The sequence below is a fragment of the Rattus norvegicus genome, chromosome 16, assembly GCF_021556685.1.
Source record: "Rattus norvegicus strain SHRSP/BbbUtx chromosome 16, alternate assembly SHRSP_T2T, whole genome shotgun sequence".
In the NCBI taxonomy this organism is placed as follows: Eukaryota; Metazoa; Chordata; class Mammalia; order Rodentia; family Muridae; genus Rattus; species Rattus norvegicus.
Genome location: NC_141549.1, coordinates 29,443,951 through 29,461,797, shown reverse-complemented (window position 1 = coordinate 29,461,797; position 17,847 = coordinate 29,443,951). Strand labels below are relative to the sequence as shown.

The 17,847-nt window shown below is 40.7% G+C and overlaps 1 protein-coding gene and 1 pseudogene across 15 annotated transcripts in view; one reads left to right on the top strand and one right to left on the bottom strand.

Annotated features, from left to right (window-relative positions):
* The window catches only part of Marchf1 (membrane associated ring-CH-type finger 1), an 863,029-nt gene that overhangs the window by 740,242 nt on the left and 104,940 nt on the right, over nucleotides 1–17,847 (top strand).
* LOC103693923 (60S ribosomal protein L22-like 1 pseudogene) lies at nucleotides 9,413–9,817 on the bottom strand (annotated as a pseudogene).

Sequence of the window (17,847 nt, the reverse complement as noted above, 5' to 3'; positions counted from 1 at the left end):
TACATGCATATATCTGCACATAGATACACACACACAGAGAGAGAGAGAGAGAGAGAGACAGAGACAGAGACAGAGACAGAGACAGAGACAGAGACAGAGACAGAGACAGAGATGGGGAGGGAGAAAGAACACACCAAAGGGCAGATTGAGTGAAGGTAGGGGACAAGTATCAACATGAGTAAAAATAAAACTTTTGTTTATTGAAATAAACCTTTGGGTTCGTGACACTGAAGAAATATAAATTCTGCATGAGTATAATGAAAGTAAAAGTAGGCTGATACAGGTAACAAAAGAGAAATAATTTTTAATATAATGGTAGATTGATACAATTGAAACCTGGAGAGGAGATTCTCAATAAATGAACTCCAGCTATTGGCTAGACAAGAGCCACATGACCATCTATTCAAAATGCTGTCCAATTGAGATAAGAATTCTGTTATTATTCCTTGAATCCCTGAGACTGTGTAAGGACATTCTAAATTTTTTGATTTTAAGGTGATTCAAATATGTTTTTCATCATTAGAAGAGTTTTCTGAATAGTTTTAGGCTAAATTTCTATTCCTGGGATCCAATATAATATTTTATTTCATATTTAGGTCTTCAACATGCTGTTCAGGAGCTATTTTGAAAAAAATATATACATATATATATATGAGTTTACTGGACAATATTTTCTCATCTGTAGTCCCTGAATGATGCTTCCGGTATGTTATTAACCTATCACTAAATAAATGAAGCCATTTATAAATGAGAATACATGATTGTCCTTTGTCATATCTATCAATTATTCATTGGGCTCACCTAGGGCAGTGCATCTATACTGGCCAGAGCAGCAGGAGGTAACAGCTTTAGAATCATTTTGAAATAATAATTAATTTTCAGAATGCCAGGGCCAATTGGCAGTGGTTGACATCACTCCCCTCCCTCTGAGCGCAATCATGGTTGGGATGCCATGGAGACAAGTTGCCAAGTGTTGCCTGCAAATGGATTTTCTAGAAACCTAATTTGAAATTACTGTCTTTAATTATACTGCTGATATAAATAACTTTGATAAAATTAATGCAGCTGGCCTCCTGTTTGTTTTTCCCGTTTCAGAGCACTATACAGTGTAATCTTCTGAAGTAAGCATCCATTATAAAGAATGCTTCATTTCAAAGAACATATTATTCTGCTCATCCAGCCAATTGTTTTTCCCTCCTATCCCATTTCAATCTTGCACCTATTAAAGGGATGGACAAATTAAACAAGCTGTTGAAATGTACCAACTACCAAATTAAAACAATACACTGCTGTTGAATGAAACCATGCATTTAAAATATTTAATTCATTTTTATATTCAATTACTGCATTTTCCTTTTAAACAGATTCTGCCTGTTTCAAAATCGTTAAAACATGTTCTTTTCTCTGCATGGTATAATTATACCATTTTCTAAATAGGAGTGTATATGGCATGACAAAGAAAACAGATGATGGGCTTTTATTTCATATACTTCCCGATTCCAGTTTCCAAGGAGAGGGGCTCAAAATCTAAATAAAAATACCACTCCAGTTCATTTACTCTGATAAGAGATGGGATTTCCTTCTCTACAATGCTGGGCTAAATATCTTCATTGCTCATGGTAAGTCAGTTGGCATTTCTATCTCTCCTGCAATCAGTATAGGATTTATTAAGAACAATTCAACACAATTCAACTATTACCAAGCTCAGTTCAAAAGAATTCAACAATTACCAGGATCAACTCTACTCTAGGACTCTCTATTGGCTGCCTTTTCTGTGTAGGACACCATGAGGATTTACCAATTAGTAGGGCATGGCCTTTTCAATTTAGCTTGTAGTGAATGGGGGAGGCAGGGATTCCCTGTAGAAGCTTGTGCCAACATTGCAATGACTAGACAAGGATATGGCTGATGAAAATAAATGCTGGAAGGAAACAAGATGAATATTGTATGAGACGTTAAAGCAGGTCCCCAGAGGTGAGAGAAAATAAATGTGTACAAAGCTTGGAAAATTACCTAGTCTTGAGGGATGCTCTAAGCCCATGCTCTGGTGTTTTTCTCTCCATAAGGACATGGAAACAAAAGTATAGTCATGCTCGGAAATTACAAGTGTGCTAGCTTCTGCTGGAACCCAGGAACTGAGAGACATGGGTGAGGCAATACCGGAAAATTAGATTAGATCCAGAACATGAGGCCCCAAATACCAAAATGGTCCTTGTACTAAGTTTGGTTAATGAGGAGCCTCTGAGGCTATTCTGGGAAGAAAATGTATATGATTAGGGTAAGTGGTTTGGGAATAAAAATGTAAGAGCTCCTTTGAATGAAGATCACAGAAAAAAGGAAGGCAATAAGAACTCTGTAGTAAGCTAAAGGAAAGTCAGGATACAGGAATTGAAGTCTGTACAGTGGGACAGAGAGTGAACACCTACAAATTGGGCACTTGGGTTATGGGAACTATATATAATTAGGGATATGAAAACCATGCAAGGTGGCAGGCTCAGTGTCAGCAAATCTCCAAATGGTCAGATTGTGCACTGCCCTTGAGATCCATCTACCCACTGCCTGCCAACCCATCTGCCCTAATCCACTGACTACAAGGTGTGTATTTTCACAAAAGCAGAGTCTACAACAAATAAGTCCCTTTGTATCACAAAGACAAACAAATCTCTTTGTAAGTAATGTGTGTGGAGAATGATCGTAAGCAACAGGAGTAAGACAGAAGGAAAAAGGAGATAGGCTGGGAATTGGACTCAGGTGCTAGAATTCTTGCCGAGTGTGCATGAAGCTCTGAGTTGAGACGCCAACAGGGTATAAAACCAGGCACACAATTGCAATCCCAGCTCTTCATAGATAGAGGCAGGAGGGTCAGAAATTGAAGGCAATTATTGATTATATAGTAACCTGAAGGAGAGCCTTGGCTGTGAGACTGTGTCTCTAGAAGAAGTAACAACAACGGAAATGAAGAGGATGCCTCACATGAAAGGCACAGGAATCACAACAGGCCTTGATTCAGGGACCCTCCTAAGGATGGCTCCAAGAACTGAAAGACCGGAGGTGGTGTATTTATCCTCCATCTCAGCTGCTGTCTGTTGAAGGTAACCTAGCAACTGCATATCGACCCTTGGAGGCATGATCGAATTATATTTGGGCTTTGGCAGACTTGAGAGCTAAATTAGCTGAATTTACCCTTCTCTTTAATGAACATTTTCAAGGCAGTTATCCAAGCCTGGTAACAGGTAACTAACCATTGGTGTATCTGTGTAATTCTCATTGGCCTTTCCTATGCAAACACTAGGACTACCACATACTTTCCTTACCATCTAAATTTCCCCCATCCTGAGACCTGTTGAGTGACAATTCATTAAGAATCATTAGCACTCAACGACGACGACGACGACGACAACGACGACGACGATGACGACGACAACAACAACTCCCATGGGAGGCAGAGGAGCTGTCCCTGATTTGCTTTGTGCTGGTGGATCCTGTTGCCCTAACTGCGCTGTCTTTTCTATTGAGCCTAGTCCTGCAGTGACTTATGTGCTCATGGTGGTAGGAGGTTGGGGGGATGATACCTGGAGGGGTCCCCTTGTCAGAGGAGAGGGAGAATAGAGAGAGGAGCTGCAAGAAAGGAGGAGAAGGAGGCTGATATTGAAATGTAAAACAAATTGATTAGACATAGATGATAGATAGATAGATAGATAGATAGATAGATAGATAGATAGATAGATAGCTAGATAGATAGACAGATAGATAGATAGACAGCGATATTTAAAAAACCTTATTAGACTGAGATACAATATGAACCCCTCAAAATTAATGAGGGAAATAAACAAAACCCAAAGCCTGAAGAAGCTTACAGAATTGTTGAGTATATATTTCACAAGAAGATAGTAGATGGGCATCATTATGGATGTGTCTTTTCTGGAATACATTAACTTTTACTTTTTTAAAAAAGGTCCCTTGTTAGTCTGACTGTGAGGGCTCTAACACCAAAAATTCTATCATTTACAACTTGTCTTCACTTGTCTCTCAGCTTGAGCTTTGCTTACAACAATATAGCTGACAAGAATCTGGACACAGGTACACTGAGAAATGTCTCAGGGACTTTGAGGAAGTATACGGATTATGAAACCAAGGCATAGTACTTAACTTAAAGGAACATTTTGAGTTAATTAAGGCCTGATTCTGATGATCTCAATGGCTCTTCTGAGAAATAGCTATTAGCTATCTGATTGTTCCAGTGGAGCAAGATAAATCACATATGTATAGCCTCCCACTCTCCATTTTTATAAAGCATTGACCCTCTTTAGGTTAACTTTCTCCTGTTCAAGCTTATGAAAGGACAAGCAGATGCATGGGCAATCAGAATAATAGAAATAGACACTCACTTGATATAGGACAGTGACATCACCAGGTTGGGCTGGCAAAGTTAAGAAACAATTCACCACAGCTATGGTGGAAAAGAGTGGAGGGCATGCAGCCTGGGCTTCTAGAGAGACGTTCTTGCAACTCAGTCATAGTCTCACACTCAGAAAACCTGCATCTAACATGGTACCATGGAAACGACAAACCAGAACATATCTTCACAAAGTAGTGCCCAGGTACACCTCAGGGCATCCTTTAAACTGTCACAGCTAGGTTTCTCTCCTGGTCTCCTCTGTCCAATCTTAACTACAATCAAGGCTTATCTTATATCCAACCTGCTCCATAGGAGACAACACCCATTGCTGTTTAAACTGGAAAGTGACAAGGTAGAAACTTTCTAAATTTCCAGGCGCACACTACTTGTTGACAATCATTATACAATCTCTATTTTTATGTCATTTTTATAGAATAAAAGAATATTCATGAATTACTGAAATCATTTGTATGTAGTTTGTGAGGCATTCATACATGTATACAGTGAAATGTGATCACATCTAGTCTGATTTCCCTCTATCAAACTGCTGCCTTGTCTCTCACAATGTTTACTCTTCATGTTTCTTTTTAGGATAACCCACTAAGCTGAGTTCATAATGCCCATCTGTGCATGGATGTAAGGCCATCCACTGAATACAGGGAACCTGACAGACGCTGTGGGTTGATGTCTGTGTACAGGTGAGGGCAGGCACAAGATAAGGCAAGGCCTGTGATTGGGCAGTAGAGAAAAAAAAAAGACGGGCTGAGAATTTTAGAGATGGGACAGATAGTACAGAGAGGGGTAAAGAAGGAAGATGAAGGAAGAGAAGGATGACCCAGATCCCTGAGTCTTTAAATAGCCACAGGTAGCTATGAATATCTTATAAGGAATGGATAATTACAGGACAATTTGTCTTATCTAGCTGGGAAGTTTATATCAACATCAATTGGCTCTGAGTTTATTGTGTGGGAATTTTGTGGGCTGAGAATTTACTGAAATAAACTGATTGATAAATTACAAATCTCAAGACTTTTGATTTTACCAGGTTATAGGAATTTGTGACAGCTAACTGTGAGATGGGCAGTCATTGCATGGAGCTGGTGTGGCAACAACCCGCCATGGGAGCATAGAGAGTCGGGTAGAGACATTTTGGGAGCTCTGGGCCAGAGAATCTGCCTAGTCTGACTGGGAATATGAACAGAGTCTACAACAAGAGAGCTGTGAAATTGGCAGTTTCTACATAGGACTAGCCATGGAGTCATTGAGACCACTGGGGACAGAAAGTAGCTGGCACTAGTGTGTGATAAAGTGCAGGGCCATCCACTGAGTACAGGAAACCTAAGAGGCATCTTTTGATTCCACCACTTAAGAGACAGAAACAGGAGAGCTCTGTGAGTTTAATACCAACCTGGTCTACATAGTAAATAACAGGTCAACCAGGGCTTTAAAGCAAGATCCTACCTCAAAAAGACAGGTAAAGATGACTCAAAAGATAAAAGCAACTTTGTACAAGCCTGATAGCCTGAATCTGATCCCAAGACCCACATGTAGCAAATCAAAACTGACTCCCTCACTATGTCCCCATCCTGGGACCTTGAGACATACTGACTCCTGTTGCTAGAGGAGTAAGCAGAGAAATATTGTTTAAAAGCCACATCAAAACACTTCACTTTAGATCATTCTAGATTATGTAGTCGAAACATTGTTTGTTGTATAAAAATGATGGTTATGCAGAGGTTCTTAGAAACACCTCAAAACCTTCAGGCTGTCACAGGGGAATTGTTCCGTAATATGGTGTGGAAATGAGAGCTTCTAAACAAGATCTCAGTCTCAGGGATTTTTGTGACTCCTCTCTATGGGCTTCTACTTGTTTATTTATGATTTCCTGGAATTCTTTCAGGGATTTTTGCGATTCCTCTCTGTAGGCTTCTACTTGTTCTCTAAGGGAGTTCTTCACATCTTTCTTGACGTGAAGCATCATGATCAAATATGATTTTGAAACTAGATCTTTCTTTTCTGGTGTGTTTGGATATTCCATGTTTGTTTTGATGGGAGAATGGGCTCCGATGGTGCCATGTAGTCTTGGTTTCTGTTGCTTGGGTTCCTGCGCTTGCCTCTCGCCATCAGATTATCTCTAGTGTTACTTTGTTCTGCTATTTCTGACAGTGGCTAGACTGTTCTATAAGCCTGTGTGTCAGGAGTGCTGTAGACCTGTTTTCCTGTTTTCTTTCAGCCAGTTATGGGGACAGAGTGTTCTGCTTTCGGGCGTGTAGTTTTTCCTCTCTACAGGTCTTCAGCTGTTCCTGTGGGCCTGTGTCTTGAGTTCACCAGGCAGGTCACTTGCAGCAGAAAAGTTGGCCTTACCTGTGGTCCCAAGGCTCTCTGCGAGCTCTCTGCGGCGGCAGCAACCAGGAAGATCTGCGCCGCTGTTTCCGGGAGCTTCAGTGCACCAGGGTTCCAGATGGCGTTTGGTGTTTTCCTCTGGAATCAGTAATGTGTGCAGAGTGCAGTCTCTTCTGGTTTCCCAGGCGTGTCTGCCTCTCTGAAGGTTTAGCTCTCCCTCCCATGGGATTTGGGTGCAGAGAACTGATTTTTTTTAGTAAATAAATAAATACATAAATAGCTTCAGTCACTGCCACCTCTCAACTTAATAAAGATCAGTGTCTTAAGATCTCTTCCATACCCCTTCAGCTATATGAATATTTTGTAGCAGCCTCTAGATAGAGTTTCAGCCTCCAGATTTTTAACAGACTGTATGCTTATGTATTCCTGGGTAGGGAACTGGAGGCCTGCTTTCCACTTACAAATGAGCCAGGTTCAGCTTCCAACTGATTTTAGGTTTTACCTTTCACCAGCAATACCAGGCCTCTTGGCTAGGTAACTTTCCTCTGTTCCTATGATAAAATCATATTACTTTAGTTATGGTGACCCCTGGTTATTTACATAAGTGAGCATAGGCTAAGTGGATTTCCTTGCTCTTGGCCTGGGATCAGACATGGCTGGATCCATGTGTTCTTATGACTTGCCCCTCTCACTACCCAGGATGTCTGAAATGATGAATAGACAGACAAGAGCACAAAGAGGAGGATTAGGCTTCAGGATCAAGTCATAGTTTTCTCTGAATATGGCCTGGTGAGTCTTCCATATACAGTGCCCCAGCCTTACACCTGCTGCACACAGTGTCCAGGATGACCAACATAAAGGGAAGACAAGGATGACAGACCATTTTCCACTGTTCTTCTGTCATGCACTTCAGCCACAGTAAACTTAAAGCCTTACACTAAAATGTTCCCATATCACATCTTCCTTCTCCTCCACTAGAGTTGTAGAAAATCATACGGAGTTTCAAAATATTTTCTAAATAAATGAAGGTGAGGTTTAATAATTTAGAAAGACTTTACTCTTTCTTCTCTCTCTCTCTCTCTCTTCCTCTTTCTCTCTCTCTCTCTCTCTCTCTCTCTCTCTCACACACACACACACACACACACGCACAAATCAAGCTTTCAGTAATATCTCACTAGACTACTAGAGTATTAGGTAAAAATTAAAACCTATCTGGCCCTTCTGGTCTCCATCTGCACCCACAGCTGGGACTGCCCACCCAGGTCTCAAACCCAAAACCTGTCAGCAGAGAGATGGTCTGCCAGGAATTCTCTCGCTCCTAAGATCACAGGCTCACAGGCTCACAGACCCAGAGGAGGGACAATCTCCAGTCAGAGATAGCAAGACCAACTAACATCAGAGATTATCAGATGACAAGAGGCAAATGCAAGAACCTAAGCAACAGAAACCAAGGCTATTTGGCATCATCATAATCCAGTTCTCCCACCAAAGCAAATACTGGATATTCCAACCCAACAGAAAATCAAGAATTGGATTTAAAATCACATCTCATGACGATGTAGAGGACTTTAAAAAGGACATAACTAAAAGAAATACAGAAGAACACAGGTAAACAAGTAGAAGCCCTAAAAGAGGAAAAACAAAAATCCCATAAAGAATTACAGGAAAATACAACAAAACAGGTGAAGGAATTGAACAAAACCAATCAGGATCTAAAATTGAAATACAAACAATAAAGAAATCCCAAAGAGAGACAACCTTGGAGATAGAAAACCTAGAAAAGAGATCAAGAGTCATAGACATAAACTTCACCAGCAGAATACAAGAGATAGAAGAGAGAATCTCAGGGGCAGACTATACCATAGAAAACATGAACACAATAGTCAAAGAAAATTCAAGAAGCAAAGTGCTCCTAATCCAAAATATCAAGGAAACCCAGGACACAATGAGAAGACCAAACCTAAGAATAATAGGCATTGAAGAGAGCAAAGATTCCCAACTTAAAGGACTAGTAAATATGTTCAACAAAATTATAGAAGAAAATTTTGCTATCCTAAAGAAAGAGATGCCCATGAATATACAAGAAATCTACAGATCCAAACAGATTGGACCAGAAAAGAAATTCCTCCCATCACATAATCGTCAAAACACCAACTGCACAAAACAAAGACAGAATTTTAAAAACAGTAAATGAACAAGGTCAAGGAACATATAAAGGCAAACCTATCAGAATTACACCAGACTTCTCAACAGAGATTATGAAAACTAGAAGATCCTGGACAGATGCCATACAGACCCTAAGAGAACACAAATGCCAGTCCAGGCTACTATATCCAGAAAAACTTTCCATTACCATAGATGGAGAGACTAAGATATTCCATGACAAAGCCAAACTTACACAATATCTGTCCACTAATCCAGCCCTAAAGTGGATACTAGATGGAAAACTCCAACACAACAAGGGAAATTACACCCAAGAAATAGCAAGAAAGTAATCTTCTTGCAGCAAACCCAAAAGAAGAGAGACACATAGACTTAATTCCACCTCTAACAACAAAATTAACAGGAAATAATCACTACTTTTTTTTAGAGTAAAATGATTTTTATTTGCTCAACAAGTCTGATTTTAGGTTTCTTTAGCATATTTCCATTATTAAAAGCAAAGGCTAATTAGTCCTCAGACTCTGAACCATCTTCATCTTGACTAATTTGGAAATAATGAAGTCAGTAAGTCTCCTTGTCAGATGCAACCACACGAAGCCAATCATGGAGATTATTCTTCTTAAGGTATTTCTTGGTAAGATATTTCAAATACCTTTTTGAGAATTGTTTCTCAGAAACAACTGTGATTTTATTCTTCAGGCGTTCAATGTGAACAACATTTCCAAGATTTCCAGTTTTTCCATTGACTTAAACCTTCTCCCGTAGAAACTGTTCAAAATTTCCAGAATCAAAAATTCCATCTTCTACTGGATGAGTAAGGTCCAAATGAAACCTCCAGGTTGACTTCTTTGGCTTCTTGTCTTTCTGTGGCGCCATGTTGAGCAGCAGCCATGGGAAGAGCATAATCACTACTTCTTAATATCTCTTAACAGTGGAATAAAAAGACATAGACTAACAGACTTGATTCATAAACAGGACCCAGCATTTTGCTGCATAGAGAAAGCACACCTCAGTGACAAAGACAGATACTTCCTCAGATTAAAAGGCTGGGAAAAGTTTTTCCAAGCACATGGACACAAGAAACAAGCTGGATTAGTCATTCTAATACCAAATAAAATTGAATTTCAACCAAATGTTTTCAAAAAAGATAGGGAAGGACACTTTATACTCATCAAAGAAAAAATCTACTAAGAGGAACTCTCAATTCTGAATGTCTATGCTCCAAATGCAAGGGCACCCACATTCATAAAATAAACTTTACTAAAGCTCAAAGCACACATTGCACAGCACACAATAATGGTAGGAGACTTCAACACACCACTTTCACCAATGGACAGATCATAGAAACAGAAACTAAATAGAGACACAGTGAAACTAAATGGATTTAACAGACATCTATAGAACATTTCATTCTAAAACAGAAGAATATACCTTCTTCTCTCTACCTCATGGTACATTCTCAAAAATTTACCATATAACTGATCACAAGACAGGCCTCAATGGGTTAGAGTAAATTGAAATAATCCCATGCATTCTATCAGATCACCATAGACTAAGGCTGTTTTTCAATAACAATAAAAACAACAGAAAAAACACATGCACATGGAAGCTGAATAATGCTCTATTCAAAGACAATTTGGTCAAGGAAGAATAAAGAAAGAAACTAAAGATTTCTTAGAATTTAATGAAAACGAAGGCACAACATAGCCAAACTTATGAGATACAATGAAAGCAGTGCTAAGAGGAAAACTCATAGCTCTGAGTGCCTCCAAAGAGAAGCTTGATAGAGCATACACTAACAGCTTGACCACACACCTAAAGGCTCTAGAGCAAAATGAAGCAAATTTACCCAAGAAGAGTAGACAACAGGAAATTATCAAACTCAGAGCTGAAATCAACCAAGTAAAAACAAAAAGAACTATACAAAGACAACAAAAACAGGAGCTGGTACTTTGAGAAAATCAACAAGATAGATAAACCCTTAGCCAGACTAACCAGATAGCAGAGAGACAGTATCCAAATTAACAAACTCAGAAATGAAAAGGGAAACATAACAACAAAACTGAGGAAATAAAAAAGTTATCAGATCCTACCACAACAGCCTATATTCAACAAAACTAAAAAATCTGGAGGAAATGGACAAATCAGTCTGGTGGTTCCTCAGAAAATTGGACATAGTACTACCTGAGGAGTCAGCTATATACCCAAAAGATGCTCCAACATATAACAAGGGCACATGTTCCACTATGTTCATAGCAGCCTTATTTATAATAGCCAGAAGCTGGAAGGAACCCAAATATTCTTCAACAGAGGAACAGATGCAGAAAATGTGGCATGTTTGCATAATGGAGTACGACTCAGCTTAATTTACTTTTACTTCATGAAATTCTTTGGCAAATGGATGGAACTAGAAAACATAATCCTGAGTGTGGTAACTCAATCAAAAAGAACACACATAGTATGAACTCACTGATAAGTGGATATTAGCCCAAAAGCTAAGATTACCCAAGATAAAATCCACAGACCACGTGAAGCTCAAGAAGAAGGATGACTGAAGTGTGGATGCTTCAGTCCTTCTTAGAAGGGGGAACAAAAATATACATAGTAGGAGATAGGGAGATAAAGTTTGGAGACTGAAGGAAAGGCCATTCAGAGACTGCCCCACTTGGGGATCCAGCCCATATACATACAGCCACCAAACACAGAAAATATTGCTGATGCCAAATGGGCATGCTGACAGGAGTCTGATAAAGCTGTCTCCTGAGAGGCTCTGCCAGAGCATGACAAATACAGAGAAATGCTAGCATCCAACTATTGAACTGAGAATGGTATCCCCATTGGAGGAGTTAGAGAAAGGATTGAAGGAGCTGAAGGGGCTTGCAACCCCATAAGAACAACAATACTGCCGGCCCGCAGCAGCTCTCTGCCCCCAGACCCTGTGAGAGAGAGACCCAACCGCCTGGTCAGGTGGGCACTCCTGAGGCTGCAGAGCGGAAGAGACCACCAACACTGCTCACCCCTGCCCACATCCCTGGCCCAAGAGGAAACTGTATAAGGCCTCTGGGCTCCCGTGGGGGAGGGCCCAGGAGCGGCAGGACCCCTGTGCCTGAGACACCACCAGAACCTGAAGGAAACAGACCGGATAAACAGTTCTCTGCACCCAAATCCCGTGGGAGGGAGAGCTGAACCTTCAGAGAGGCAGACAAGCCTGGGAAACCAGAAGAGACTGCTCTCTGCACACACATCTCAGACGCCAGAGGAAAAAGCCAAAGACCATCTGGAACCCTGGTGCACTGAAGCTCCCGGAAACGGCAGCACAGATCTTCCTGGTTGCTGCCCCTGCAGAGAGCCCGTGGGCAGCACCCCACGAGCGAACTTGAGCCCCGGGACCACAGGTAAGACCAACTTTTCTGCTGCAAGAAAGCTGCCTGGTGAGCTTGGGACACCCGGAGGCAGAATTCCTCTAGGACCGGGCACGTTCTGTGTTTACCGGAAGTCCCACACCTGCGGATCCCGGCCCGCAGCAGCTCTCTGCCCCCAGACCCTGTGAGAGAGAGAACCAACCGCCTGGTCAGGTGGGCACTCCTGAGGCTGCAGAGCAGAAGAGACCACCAACACTGCTCACACCTTCCCACATCCCTGGCCCAAGAGGAAACTGTATAAGGCCTCTGGGCTCCCGTGGGGGAGGGCCCAGGAGCGGCAGGACCCCTGTGCCTGAGACACCGCTGGAACCTGAAGGAACCAGACCAGATAAACAGTTCTCTGCACCCAAATCCCGTGGGAGGGAGAGCTGAACCTTCAGAGAGGCAGACAAGCCTGGGAAACCAGAAGAGACTGCTCTCTGCACACACATCTCAGACGCCAGAGGAAAAAGCCAAAGACCATCTGGAACCCTGGTGCGCTGAAGCTCCCGGAAACGGCGGCACAAGTCTTCCTGGTTGCTGCCACTGCAGAGAGCCCGTGGGCAGCACCCCACGAGCGAACTTGAGCCTCGGGACCACAGGTAAGACCAACTTTTCTGCTGCAAGAAAGCTGCCTGGTGAACTCAAGACACAGGCCCACAGGAACAGCTGAAGACCTGTAGAGAGGAAAAACTACACGCCCGAAAGCAGAACACTCTGTCCCCATAACTGACTGAAAGAGAGGAAAACAGGTCTACAGCACTCCTGACACACAGGCTTATAGGACAGTCTAGCCACTGTCAGAAATAGCAGAACAAAGTAACACTAGAGATAATCTGATGGCGAGAGGCAAGCGCAGGAACCCAAGCAACAGAAACCAAGACTACATAGCACCATCGGAGCCCAATTCTCCCATCAAAACAAACATGGAATATCCAAACACACCAGAAAAGCAAGATCTAGTTTCAAAATCATTTTTGATCATGATGCTGGAGGACTTCAAGAAAGACGTGAAGAACTCCCTTAGAGAACAAGTAGAAGCCTACAGAGAGGAATCGCAAAAATGCCTGAAAGAATCGCAAAAATCCCTGAAAGAATTCCAGGAAAACATAAATAAACAAGTAGAAGCCCATAGAGAGGAGACACAAAAATCCCTGAAAGAATTCCAGGAAAACACAATCAAACAGTTGAAGGAATTAAAAATGGAAATAGAAGCAATCAAGAAAGAACACATGGAAACAACCCTGGATATAGAAAACCAAAAGAAGAGACAAGGAGCTGTAGATACAAGCTTCACCAACAGAATACAAGAGATGGAAGAGAGAATCTCAGGAGCAGAAGATTCCATAGAAATCATTGACTCAACTGTCAAAGATAATGTAAAGCAGAAAAAGCTACTGGTCCAAAACATACAGGAAATCCAGGACTCAATGAGAAGATCAAACCTAAGGATAATAGGTATAGAAGAGAGTGAAGACTCCCAGCTCAAAGGACCAGTAAATATCTTCAACAAAATCATAGAAGAAAACTTCCCTAACCTAAAAAAAGAGATACCCATAGACATACAAGAAGCCTACAGAACTCCAAATAGATTGGACCAGAAAAGAAACACCTCCCGTCACATAATTGTCAAAACACCAAACGCACAAAATAAAGAAAGAATATTAAAAGCAGTAAGGGAAAAAGGTCAAGTAACATATAAAGGGAGACCTATCAGAATCACACCAGACTTCTCGCCAGAAACTATGAAGGCCAGAAGATCCTGGACTGATGTCATACAGACCCTAAGAGAACACAAATGCCAGCCCAGGTTACTGTATCCAGCAAAACTCTCAATTAACATTGATGGAGAAACCAAGATATTCCATGACAAAACCAAATTTACACAATATCTTTCTACAAATCCAGCACTACAAAGGATAATAAATGGTAAACCCAACATAAGGAGGCAAGCTATACCCTAGAAGAAGCAAGAAACTAATCATCTTGGCAACAAAACAAAGAGAATGAAAGCACACAAACATAACCTCACATCCAAAGGAATATAACGGGAAGCAATAATCACTATTCCTTAATATCTCTCAATATCAATGGCCTCAACTCCCCAATAAAAAGACATAGATTAGCAAACTGGATACGCAACGAGGACCCTGCATTCTGCTGCCTACAGGAAACACACCTCAGAGACAAAGACAGACACTACCTCAGAATGAAAGGCTGGAAAACAACTTTCCAAGCAAATGGTCAGAAGAAGCAAGCTGGAGTAGCCATTCTAATATCAAATAAAATCAATTTCCAACTAAAAGTCATCAAAAAAGATAAGGAAGGACACTTCATATTCATCAAAGGAAAAATCCACCAAGATGAACTCTCAATCCTAAATATCTATGCCCCAAATACAAGGGCACCTACATACGTAAAAGAAACCTTACTAAAGCTCAAAACACACATTGCACCTCACACAATAATAGTGGGAGATTTCAACACCCCACTCTCATCAATGGACAGATCATGGAAACAGAAATTAAACAGTGATGTCGACAGACTAAGAGAAGTCATGAGCCAAATGGACTTAACGGATATTTATAGAACATTCTATCCTAAAGCAAAAGGATATACGTTCTTCTCAGGTCCTCATGGGACTTTCTCCAAAATTGACCATATAATTGGTCAAAAAACGGGCCTCAACAGGTACAGAAAGATAGAAATAATCCCATGCGTGCTATCGGACCACCACGGCCTAAAACTGGTCTTCAATAACAATAAGGGAAGAATGCCCACATATACGTGGAAATTGAACAATGCTCTACTCAATGATAACCTGGTCAAGGAAGAAATAAAGAAAGAAATTAAAAACTTTTTAGAATTTAATGAAAATGAAGGTACAACATACCCAAACTTATGGGACACAATGAAAGCTGTGCTAAGAGGAAAACTCATAGCGCTGAGTGCCTGCAGAAAGAAACAGGAAAGAGCATATGTCAGCAGCTTGACAGCACACCTAAAAGCTCTAGAACAAAAAGAAGCAAATACACCCAGGAGGAGTAGAAGGCAGGAAATAATCAAACTCAGAGCTGAAATCAACCAAGTAGAAACAAAAAGGACCATAGAAAGAATCAACAGAACCAAAAGTTGGTTCTTTGAGAAAATCAACAAGATAGATAAACCCTTAGCCAGACTAACGAGAGGACACAGAGAGTGCGTCCAAATTAACAAAATCAGAAATGAAAAGGGAGACATAGCTACAGATTCAGAGGAAATTCAAAAAATCATCAGATCTTACTATAAAAACCTATATTCAACAAAACTTGAAAATCTTCAGGAAATGGACAATTTCCTAGACAGATACCAGGTATCGAAGTTAAATCAGGCACAGATAAAACAGTTAAACAACCCCATAACTCCTAAGGAAATAGAAGCAGTCATTAAAGGTCTCCCAACCAAAAAGAGCCCAGGTCCAGACGGGTTTAGTGCAGAATTCTATCAAACCTTCATAGAAGACCTCATACCAATATTATCCAAACTATTCCACAAAATTGAAACAGGTGGAGCACTACCGAATTCCTCCTACGAAGCCACAATTACTCTTATACCTTAACCACACAAAGACACAACAAAGAAAGAGAACTTCAGACCAATTTCCCTTATGAATATCAACGCAAAAATACTCAATAAAATTCTGGCAAACCGAATTCAAGAGCACATCAAAACAATCATCCACCATGATCAAGTAGGCTTCATCCCAGGCATGCAGGGATGGTTTAATATACGGAAAACCATCAACGTGATCCATTATATAAACAAACTGAAAGAACAGAACCACATGATCATTTCATTAGATGCTGAGAAAGCATTTGACAAAATTCAACACCCCTTCAAGATAAAAGTCGTGGAAAGAATAGGAATTCAAGGCCCATACCTAAACATAGTAAAAGCCATATACAGCAAACCAGTTGCTAACATTAAACTAAATGGAGAGAAACTTGAAGCAATCCCACTAAAATCAGGGACTAGACAAAGCTGCCCACTCTCTCCCTACTTATTCAATATAGTTCTTGAAGTTCTAGCCAGAGCAATCAGAGAACAAAAGGAGATCAAGGGGATACAGATCGGAAAAGAAGAGGTCAAAATATCACTATTTGCAGATGATATGATAGTGTATTTAAGTGATCCCAAAAGTTCCACCAGAGAACTACTAAAGCTGATAAACAACTTCAGCAAAGTGGCTGGGTATAAAATTAACTCAAATAAATCAGTTGCCTTCCTCTATACAAAAGAGAAACAAGCCGAGAAAGAAATTAGGGAAACGACACCCTTCATAATAGACCCAAATAATATAAAGTACCTCGGTGTGACTTTAACCAAGCAAGTAAAAGATCTGTACAATAAGAACTTCAAGACACTGAGGAAAGAAATTGAAGAAGACCTCAGAAGATGGAAAGATCTCCCATGCTCATGGATTGGCAGGATTAATTTAGTAAAAATGGCCATTTTACCAAAAGCAATGTACAAATTCAATGCAATCCCCATCAAAATACCAATCCAATTCTTCAAAGAGATAGACAGAACAATTTGCAAATTCATCTGGAATAACAAAAAACCCAGGATAGCTAAAGCTATCCTCAACAATAAAAGGACTTCAGGGGGAATCACTATCCCTGAACTCAAGCAGTATTACAGAGCAATAGTGATAAAAACTGCATGGTATTGGTACAGAGACAGACAGATAGACCAATGGAATAGAATTGAAGACCCAGAAATGAACCCACACACCTATGGTCACTTGATTTTTGACAAAGGAGCCAAAACCATCCAATGGAAAAAAGAAAGCATTTTCAGCAAATGGTGCTGGTTCAACTGGAGGGCAACATGTAGAAGAATGCAGATCGATCCATGCTTATCACCCTGTACAAAGCTTAAGTCCAAGTGGATCAAGGACCTCCACATCAAACCAGACACACTCAAACTAATAGAAGAAAAACTAGGGAAGCATCTGGAACACATGGGCACTGAAAAAAATTTCCTGAACAAAACACCAATGGCTTATGCTCTAAGATCAAGAATCGACAAATGGGATCTCATAAAACTGCAAAGCTTCTGTAAGGCAAAGGACACTGTGGTTAGGACAAAACGGCAACCAACAGATTGGGAAAAGATCTTTACCAATCCTACAACAGATAGAGGCCTTATATCCAAAATATACAAAGAACTCAAGAAGTTAGACCGCAGGGAAACAAATAACCCTATTAAAAGATGGGGTTCAGAGCTAAACAAAGAATTCACAGCTGAGGAATGCCGAATGGCTGAGAAACACCTAAAGAAATGTTCAACATCTTTAGTCATAAGGGAAATGCAAATCAAAACAACCCTGAGATTTCACCTCACACCAGTGAGAATGGCTAAGATCAAAAACTCAAGTGACAGCAGATGCTGGCGAGGATGTGGAGAAAGAGGAACACTCCTCCATTGTTGGTGGGATTGCAGACTGGTAAAACCATTCTGGAAATCAGTCTGGAGAATCCTCAGAAAATTGGACATTGA